Below are 10,604 nucleotides of genomic sequence, written 5' to 3' on the forward strand. Positions count from 1 at the left end.
GAGAGAGAGGTATAGATGGGTATACTGTAGTGAAAGTAGCCTCCATGTTCTTTGCACTTCGCATCTTTTTCCTCTCTTTTCGTCTACTGGGCTCTTGTATGAGAATGCATTTTTGGATGTCTTTCCTGGTAGTCTTGAAAGTATCTGACAGAAAAAGAAAGGTCTGGACTTGATATCCTCGTATCAATATACATTGTTGATCCCACCCCCGCATACATGTACCAACAATGTCATATTCTGCAGCTAAACCACTTAAAACAGTCCTGGTTTTAAGTTCTGCCTAACATGCTCTCTAATTGCTGCACTGACCTGGTAATGTTGGCAAGGTCTTTGCTGTCATACTTGATCTCATTTTCAAGCACCAAAGCAATTAATTTTTAAGAGGACTCCCTTCTTCCTTTCGTGCAATATTCTGATTTAACAAAATTAAAAGCAAAAAATATGTTAGATACAGTCATGCTTCTGTGATAAAAGAAAACAGAGCTGGTTTTGTAAATTACAAAATAAGTGAAAGTAGAATTATATTATGATTTCGTTATTAAAATGCCATTAAGGTATATAATTAATTATGCGTCTTAAATATCTGATATTCCTTTGGATGTAAGAATTATGGAGAAATGGAGATCCCAAGAGACTGTATTGACAAATGTATTTTACATGATCCTGCTTTTTCTCCACAACAATTCTTTGCCTTTTTTTTTTTTCTTCTACCCTCTTCATTACTAATCTGTTACATACTGATTTGTTGACAGTTTGTTGGTATCCTGTTGAGTGTTAAGATAAAATGCTTTTGTTACATGATGTTACTTTTGGATCATAAAAAGTATTTAAAAAACCCTTTACGGTAAGTGAATCTTCCTTGGGAAAAAAAATCTGTTGAACTAGTTGTTAAAACTTTGGTTTTGGTGTTTTTTTTTTTTCAATTTAGAATACACACAGTTCAACACTTTTTTTTTAAGGATTAGCAAAAATTTGACTTTCTTATGGCTGAAAAAAATGAAAATTTTATCTAGATAAAATGTGGGTTCAGAGTGAAAATGGAAAATGTTTAAAACAGGGACTGTTTTCATGTGATGATGCTATATAAGTTTGTAAAAATTAGCCATGGTATTGCAATGTGGCTGCTCATCTATGATTTAATAAGCATTTGATTTCTGAGAAGTATTTTCCTGAAGAGTCTTGAGTTCTATAAAAGTGTAAGTAAGTATATCTGTCCAGAGCTGCTTCTAGGAAGTAGTTCTGGTAAAAGTGTGCAGATGGCCAAGATAAGATTACAGGTGTGTTAATTTTTTGATCGTTGTCTTTTTCCTTGAGACCTGCACATACTTACTTTGTATTATGTGCAGAAATATTTTAGTTGTGTTCTTTTTCTCAAGTGTGCTCTAGTGCGAAAAATAAAAATTAGTTGTGAAAAAACAATATTATCTCAATCACTGTTGAATCTGTACTTGGTTGTTGGGGTAAGATGATTTATATCTGATTTTTAGCACCAGTGATATATTTTTTTATTAGCTTGTACTTCATGTTGTCTCCATGGATACTTATTTAACTTTACTGACTAATATTTTGTAAGAAATCTTTGTTAAAGATTACTATTCTCTAGTACCGGTTGCCTTTGAGCAAAGATGACTTTTCTGATGATCCAAGACTTGTTTGTAGGTATACAGAAACAATAGAAACATGCAAGCCAATTTTATCCTTTCCACAGACCAAAATCTGACCTCCGCACCCCGTCCCTGCATTTTTCAAAGCTTTCTATTCCTTGGGGCTTTCTATTCATTTTACCCTCTTAGAAACCATACCATTATCTTGCCCACAAATGGATATGTTGAACTCTTCCAAACCTTTGTCTGATGCTCCCTAACAGATGACTGTTCTTCTGTCCATTTCTCTGGAGAACCTCACACCAAGCACTACCCTCTCTTATGCAGTGCCTACAGCACTGCTTTTTATAGTGCTCACAGACAGTCATATGCCCTGGCTTACAGTTTCCAAGCCTGTTTGCATTGATTCTAAACAGCTGCGGCACTTCTTGGAGCAAAGGTTAGCTCTTGCTTGCCAGCTGCAGCATTGACAGAATGCCTAGACCTTTGCTGTGGAACAGGAAAGCTTTCTAATTCCTCTTGTGAATTGTGCTTTTATAACAATGTTAAGAATGTAGAAATTACAAAAGGTGTGTCTTGCATGCTGTTCCAGTGGAAGTTTTTTCCATTGCAGTTTCACAGCCAGTATTTATTTTGGGGTCAGATGACATTAGCATGGTCCCTAATAGAGCAAAATCACAAAACTGTGATATTTGTGTCATAGTACTGTTGGATTTTAGTATTGACAGGTCTTTCAGATTCATGGTAAGAATTTCTGAATGTCTATAAGGACAATCACAATTGGAAATGTGATCATTGAAGGCTCTTCTAAGCTTTATGTCTGTATTTTCTGTGGGTTTAAATTAGAATAATCAAATCCATAAAGTAAAAAAATGAACAGCTAGTGTGTCCTGCCACTGCAGGAATATTAGTGAAATGGGAAACTGAATTTGTTAAATGTATCAGATTGGACTTTCTCCCTGTTGGTAGACAGTTTTATCACAAGAAGAGAGGCTTATCACAAAGTTCAGAAGAAGTCAATATGGATGTTATAATTGTTCACCTTTAGAGAGCTTTCAAAGTAAGAGAGATTAAGTTTTCGAAGTACTTTATTTCTTCCTTCTAATGCATTCCATGCAGTAGTTGATGGTAACAGAGATATAGATACATCTCCCAAATAGACTACCTGTGAAGGCCTTTTTAGGGTGGCCTGACACACTTTGTTCCAATCCTGTTAATAGACAGTGCATGATGTATGATTTAGATGGCTTTGTTTAAGGCTATCATATTGAATTCCTGGTTAGTCGTTGCTCCAGAGCATGGGTTGCCACAAAACATATTAACAGTTATTCCAAATTCCTTTGAGGTTGGGAAGATAATTACATTATACACAAATGACTGATAGAATATTTTCAGATATGAGTTACTGAATATATTCATGCTTAAAGGTAGTTGGAAATTGATTTTGCATATTATATAGGTATTAACAGATAAAAGAACAGTGTGCTAATTATTTAGAGAATTTGGAGATTTTTTGACTCTCAAGTCAAAAGTTGAAAAGTTAAACCATATTTTAGAAGTGCATTAAAAGATTCTATTCAAAAGTAAAACTTAAATACAAAGTAGATTTAAAAATGGAAGTTATATATGCTTTCAGATAGACCATATGTGTATCTGCAGCAGTTGTTATATGAAAAACAAGTAGTGTAACCAAAGCTGTAGGTTCAGTTTGGAAAAAAGAAGATGCAGAAATATGATTGAAATTTCTGCGATCACAAAGGCAGTGAATAAAAGGAACATGGAACTGTTACTTGCCAAATCTCATGGTACTAAAACTAGATGGCACTCAATTAAGGTGGTAGGAAGTGAATTTAAAACAGATAAAGCAAAATGCTGCTTTATGCAGTGGGCATTGAACTTTTGGAATTTACTGAGGATTGTAGAGTTGGGTAGTGTAGTTAGGTTCAAAAAAGAACTGTTGTCATAAACAAAATGATGACTTAGTAAGGAAAGGAGTAGGCAAGTTAGTGCTTTCTAGCATCCCTAACCCAACATTTGTAGGTGCTGTGGGAGTGTGCTGGGAGAAACTGGCTGAATATGTGTGTTCTCCCTGAATAGCATTTCCTTTTGCAACTCTGAAGTACTGTGCTAGGTGGACTTTTAATCTGATTTAGGAGTGCTTACATAATAAAACCTTCTATTTTTCTCCCCCCAGAATTTTTCTCCTAGTACTTGCTGGCAACTTCGTAGGAGCTTATAACTGATATGAAGAAGGAGGAGCACTTTCTTTCTAAATTACTTGTCATTTTGTGTGTATGTGTGTGTTCATTTTTACCTTTATAGGCATTTACAACATCAGTATGCATTTCTTGCTAGTGTATGCTAATGAAAATGTCAGATATTTACCATAAGGTAAAACTATCTCATGACTGTTGCTTTGACTGCTTTTGAGTGCTTGCCAGAGATTAGATTGTGGGTATAATTTTCTTTTAATAACTTCATGTTGGGTAGCCCTGCAGTCTAGTTTACCCAGATTTGTGCCAGAACAAATCAAATATGAAATCTATGTCTTATTTATTTTGGAATTCTGAATATAAAATAGCTTATGGATATTTTAAGAGAGTATGTTCTGTGTGCTGTCATCAACTATAATCATCTCTTCCTTCACTTATTCAGTGTATCAACACTTGTTCCTCAGTGGCATGCATGTTTTTCTGGAAGGTGTTACTACTTACATCCCACTTACAGAAACACAAACCAGATAGCTCAGAAATGCCATCTTTTTTGTTTAATATTATCTGAACCATTTTTCAGATGTCCTTAACTTTCAATAAATCAACAATGCTTTGCGTGCTACTTGCTGTGTTACCCATAGCCAGTGCTTTATTTTATACTGATAGAAATAGCAGAATGCTAATAAATTTACACACGAGTCTGTAACTCTCAATATTCACTTATTTGGGCCAGAAGCTGTTGAAGTACTGTCATGTTTGAGTGTTTAGGCATAGCACAGTTTTATATCTGTGGATATATATGTGTGTATACACGCATACCAATAAACTGGAATTTTGAATGTCGACATTAGAAAGGAATTGCTTTTAAATAAATAAAAATAGTCCTTAGAGATGTAATATTTTGTGCAGAAAGGAGTCTTGGATCATTTTTTTAAAAACACTCTGTAACATTACCATGAACTTTTCTTATTTATGTGTAACTGTACCAAACTAAGTATGAATGTCCTTTTTTATTGTTTTTATTTAGTGTTTAGACTACCATTCTAAGAGGAAAAATCTGAAAAGGTGTATTGGGTTTGAGTGGCAAGGGGGAGGGGCTACTAGGGTGGCTTCTGTAAGAAGCTGCTAGAAGCTTCCCCAATGTCCAATAGAGCTAATGCCAGCCGGCTCTAAGATGGACCCGCCAATTGCCAAGGTCGAGCCCGTCAGCGACGGTGGTAGGGCCTCTGGGGTAACAAATTTAAGGAGGCAAAAAACCGCCGCTGCACAATTGCAGCCAAGGAAAGGAGTGAGAATATGTGAGAGAAACAACCCTGCAGACACCAAAGTCAGTGAAGAAGAAGGGGGAGGAGGTGTTCCAGGCACCGGAGCAGAGGTTTCCCTGCAGCCCGTGGTGTCACAACCTGGACTGAACGGACCAGGGAGTCATGTTGAGTTCGGGATTCCCTTGGGCTAAATTAAGGTGAAATGACACCAAATGATCAGTTAAACATTTTATTCACGGCAGAAGCAACCTGAACTTGGGAGGCATAACAGTAGGTGGCAGGGTTTCTCTCAACAGGAATTGTCACGGAACTACCTCAGTAAACCATGTAATCCCTGGTAACCATATACATCAATTGAGGGGGGGAAAAAAGAGAGCCCTCCCGTTGAGTCATGAGGCTCAGGGTGGACCCCCTTGCTTTCTAGACTCCTTCTCAGAGAAGAGCCTAGGGGCAGCTGGATCCACTTCTAGTCCCAGACTTGGTCAATGGTTTTATGTCTTAAAGGAATGAAGTGTAGAGATTATGAAAAGGAGAGAGAGGGGGAGAGAGGAAAATAAAAGATTTCACCGGTCCTGGGTCCAGCGTTGGTCCAGTCAGTCTAAAGGTCTAGTTCCGGTGGGCTTCAGTTTGTGTCCTTTTATCATCCTTGCTCCTCCTTCAGGAGGGCACTTGAACCCATTAGGCTAATTAAATGTCATGCACAGCTTGTGCTTTCAGAACCTTTGGGAAATGGGTCGGTGGGCTTGGGGGTCCTTTGGGGAGTAACTTCTCCTTCCCTGCAGACATGACCATTGTTTGATCTTTGGCCATGCATGGTGAGCTGCCCTGCTTAGCATATTAGAACACAGAGCTGTGCACCCTCTGGCATGCCCTCCCCGTCCTGTTGCTGATGTCCTGTGCTGATCGGCTGCTTTTCACCTGTGGTTCCTTGCTATGTGGGTTTCGTCATTATGCAGAACTTGCCCCACCACAGTGTTTGAGACAGTAACTCCTTCAGTCTCTCCCATGTGGTGAAGACCATGGTGAGGCAGGCTGTCTCCCTGCAGCCCATGGAGGTCCACGATGGAGCAAATATCCATCTGCAGCCTGGGGAGGACCCCACGCCGGAGCAGGTGGATGCCCAAAGGAGGCTGTGACTCTGTGGGAAGCCTGTGCTGGAGTAGGCTCCTGGCAGGGCCTGTGGCCCACACTGGAGCAGGTTTGCTGGCAGGAATTGTGACCCCGTGGGGGACCCATGCTGGAGCAGTGTGCTCCTGAAGGACTGCACCCTGTGGAAGGGCCCTATGCTGGAGCAGTGTGTAAAGAACTGCAGCCTGTGGGAAGGACGCACATTGGAGAAGTTCATGGAGAACTGTCTCCCATGGGAGGGACCCCATGCTGGAGCAGGGAAAGAGTGAGGAGTCCTCCCCCTGAGGAGGAAGGAGCAGCAGAGACAATGTGTGATGAACTGACTGTAGCCCCTATTCCCCATCTGCCTGTGCTTCTTGGGGAGGTGGGAGGGGATAGTGAAAATAGGGAGTGGAGCTGTGCCTGGGAAGAAAGGAGGGATGGGGGGAAGGTGTTTTTAAGATTTGGTTTTATTTCTCATTATCCTACTCTGATTTGATTGGTAATAAATTAAACTAATTTTCCCAAGTGGAATCTGTTTTGCTCATGACAGTAATTGGTGAATGATCTCTCCCTGTCCTTATCTCAACTCATGAGCCTTTCATCGTATTTTTCTCCCCCTGTCCAGCCGAGAAGGGGGAGTGACAGAGCGGTTTTGGTGGGCACCTGGTATCCAGCCAAGGTCAACCCACCACAAAAGGCCATCTGTCCTTTTATGTCTCTGAGAAGTGTTTGAGTGGTTTCTTTAGGAAAGATAGCATATTGTCACTGTTATTTAGAGCCTCCAACAGATTATTAAAAAATTAGGGTGTAGAGTGTGGACAGATACGCCCTCAAGCAGAGTTGACAATTTAAACAATTTCCAGTTTGTCTTAGATTGGCTGAAAGAATTTTTTTATGTGTGTGGAGACAAGCTGAACCTTTGGCCTTTATGCTGGACTAAAAGTATTTGCCAGGTGCCTGATAAGACTTTTGCTTAATTCATTCAACTCATTCATGTATTGCTTAATACACTGATTTCTGTTATTTTCAAATACTGAAGTTCTTTTTCTCAATAAAGACTTGTCCATTCTTGTAAAGAAAAAAACCTTTCTTAAAGGAATTACGGTGTTCTTGCCTTTGGCTGAAGCATATCACACAGTTAAGATTGTGAGGAAGCTTGCTATGCCATTCTGCAAGAGAAGCAAGATTGCATCTGAGATTAATAGTCCTGTTGACTTCTTTCATAGACTTTTTCCTAATACCTGTCTGAGAAGGTGATTACCTACAGCACTGATTGGCAGCAAAATTTAACTCCAAATAGGTACTATACATGAGGTCTGTGGAGTGTTCCTACAAAAGTTCTCAGAACCATCTGCTAGCGAGAACTCCAAGATAATATGCTTCAGGACTTTATTTCAATTTTCACATCCATCTGTTCTGATCATTAGACACATCTGATCTCCCTGTTGGAGAGGCTGTCTCTGACTGAGAGGGGTGGGGTGGGCAATGCAGCTTTATGTAAGTGTTCCAGAACTCTGACCCCTCTCCTTCTGTCCTCCCCTCAAAACTGAGCAAGAGGTGTGTCTTTCAGCAGCTAACACAAATAAGAAAGCTCTATTTTAATGAACATAAAGGAGGATATTTATTTTCATTCTGGTAGCACTTTGAGACTGGTATCTAGCTTTTCAAGTACATCGGATGCTAGCTTTGCCAAGCGGATGTAAAACTCTACCAGCAGGACTGAACTGCAAGTTTCAAGATTTTATGAGTGCTGGTTAGATTGTGGTATAGCACTAGGCTTGCTATTCAGGAGGTGCAATGATCTACCTATAGATAAATTATGACCTAATGGATAGGAAGTATTCTCAGTTTTTGCTGTCAAGTATGAGTGGATGGAAATTTCATCATGAATGGTTTTGTGTTGGATTTATTTTTGCGAGTTTCTGTCAATTCCACTAGTAACCAGACAGATTCACCGTGAATCGCATTGTATCATGATGGTTTCTTCTATACAAATCTGACAGTAGTGATATAGATGTTTTCTCACCTCTGTTACCAATATCTCCTTTCCATATAGCTAATTCAGAAAAGCCTGTCTGATCCTTATTTTACGTCATGGCTTAGTTCACAGAACACTGAGCATAACTGACTTTGTATGTAAGTCAAGATGCTATCTGGAAATGTGTATACTGTACAACATTATGCTTGGGAGAAAATACTTATTTGTAGCAAGGCAGTGTAGTCCCCCTCATTCTGTATCTATCTAGTCACATTGTTTATTTATTGTGTTAGATACTTCTAGTTTCTCTGGGCATCTTCTTTGGGTACTCCTGACTTACCTCTGAACTTACCTTATGCCTTGATTAGGAGTCTTCTGAAAGGTCTCAGCAATACTTCAATCCTTGTCATAAAAGTTATTCTGTTACATGACCTCATCCTATTGCTGAGAATTAGATTTTTCCCTCTGAAATGTTCAGAATGCTCTTTGCTAATGTTGCTGAAGACAGCATTTTTATTAGTTTTTTAAAAAAAAAGAAACAGGAGACTTTAATCCTCACATTGCCATATTCCACAAGAATATATTTCATTCTCATCTAGGAAAAGCAGACTTGCAACTTAAATGCTAAGGGAGCATTACATATGCTTATTTTATTTAATTAATATTAAATTCTTGTCAAGATTATAAGTTGCTTAAAAATAAAAAGTTGATTAATGTGATTTACAACACTACTGAGCTCTTGTCATATATAAACATACTTTATGCTGTTAGACCAAATACTAATCGAGACTTTGGGAGAAGAAAATCCTCTTGAACAAGTCATAGAAAAGTTTTGTAGGACTTTCTAAAGGTGTGAACGCTCTTGTAGTTATTGTAAGTGAATAAAACAGGATAAATTCAACAAAATCAGACAACATAGTAGCTTCAGGAGAAAGCACATCCCAAGAATGATTGTCATGAGCAAAGCTCATATAATATCAGCTGTCCATAAAAGGCAAGTTTCTGCTCTTCTCAAAGGAGCATTCACCACTTAAAATATGGACTGTAGAGAGTGAATGAGGGTGATTGCAAAAATCCAGCTATTCTTCCACTTGCATGTTTCACTAAATTCTTCACATTACAAATAAATCTTTGGATAAAGAAATATGCCTTTCTTCTGACATCTTTAGCCAGAGACATCTCAGATATGAGTATGCATTAGGTACATATAGGTACTTAATTTATTCTTCAGACTATCGATAATGAAGTTCTGTCATTAGTTCCATTAATTTAAATTTGCATTACTTTATTTAAAATAAACTCTGTTAAAGTGTAAGGAAAGAGAGTTAAGCAGTTTATTTTTAACTGGAAGTGTTGGAAATGTAGAGAACGAGTTAGAGGTGAGGAATAGAAACAGCTTATTTTACTACCAAACTTTCTTGTTCTGCTGTTCTCACTAGAGAAGTGTATCAATAAGCAAATTAAATAAAAAATGTCTGTTAATATTTCTGCATGGAAGTAGACTTATCTAAATTATGATAAGTAGATAAAATAGTTTTTAAAAAATCTCCTGTCACTTTATTTGTATTTTATTCAAGAAAGATTGTTTTTCTGATTTAATATTTCTGTCACCTAGAGTGATTTTTTTTAGATTCTTTCAAAATTTGCAGTTGAATAGGTATCTCAGTGAATGTGTTGTCCAATATATTTACACTTTGAAATTCAACAATAACTGTATGATAATATTTATTTTTAAAATGAAATATGCAATCACTTCACAAGCCTTAAAGTAGGTAAATGAAAGTATCTGTAATAATTGAAAGCTTGTACTATAGTTGTGATAAATTCTATATACTCCTTTCTTTTAAGGATGTCAAAATAAAATTATTATTATTGGTTTTGCTGTGCTGTGCTGAATGGCTCTTAAAAGGTGCACAGAGCCAAAACAAGGAATAGAAGGAAGTTGCATTCCAGAAAGGTTTCCAAATGAACAGATGTGTTTTGTTTCGCATGCATGTGTCGTTAAGATTCCATGTGTCCTCATGTCTGCTAGAACCATATTATATGTACGCAGTGTAACTCAAATCCAATTTCATTCACAGCTGAAGGAGCATTATTCAGGTGGTCTGTGATTTTGGGGTTCAGATTAGGCTCAAAATTTAGTCTATTTTCCTCAATAACTGAAGTTGTATTTAACTGTGTTAATGAAAGCATGTCTGTTTTAATGGTAGAACAGCATTTAAGTCAACTATTATTTTCTTTCATGTATCACTCTAGAACTTGACACTTTAAAACTCGAGATCTAGCAGGCCCTCCTAATAACCCTTCTTCTTAAGTTTTAGAAAAACAAATATATATATATAAGTAGTGTATATTCCTGATTTTATTCTGCTCCCCCGTCACTGATCGTGACTTCAGTGTCTCTGCTTTTAATATCGAAAGCAAAACTAAACGT

The sequence above is a fragment of the Buteo buteo genome, chromosome 2, assembly GCF_964188355.1.
Source record: "Buteo buteo chromosome 2, bButBut1.hap1.1, whole genome shotgun sequence".
Taxonomy (NCBI): Eukaryota; Metazoa; Chordata; class Aves; order Accipitriformes; family Accipitridae; genus Buteo; species Buteo buteo.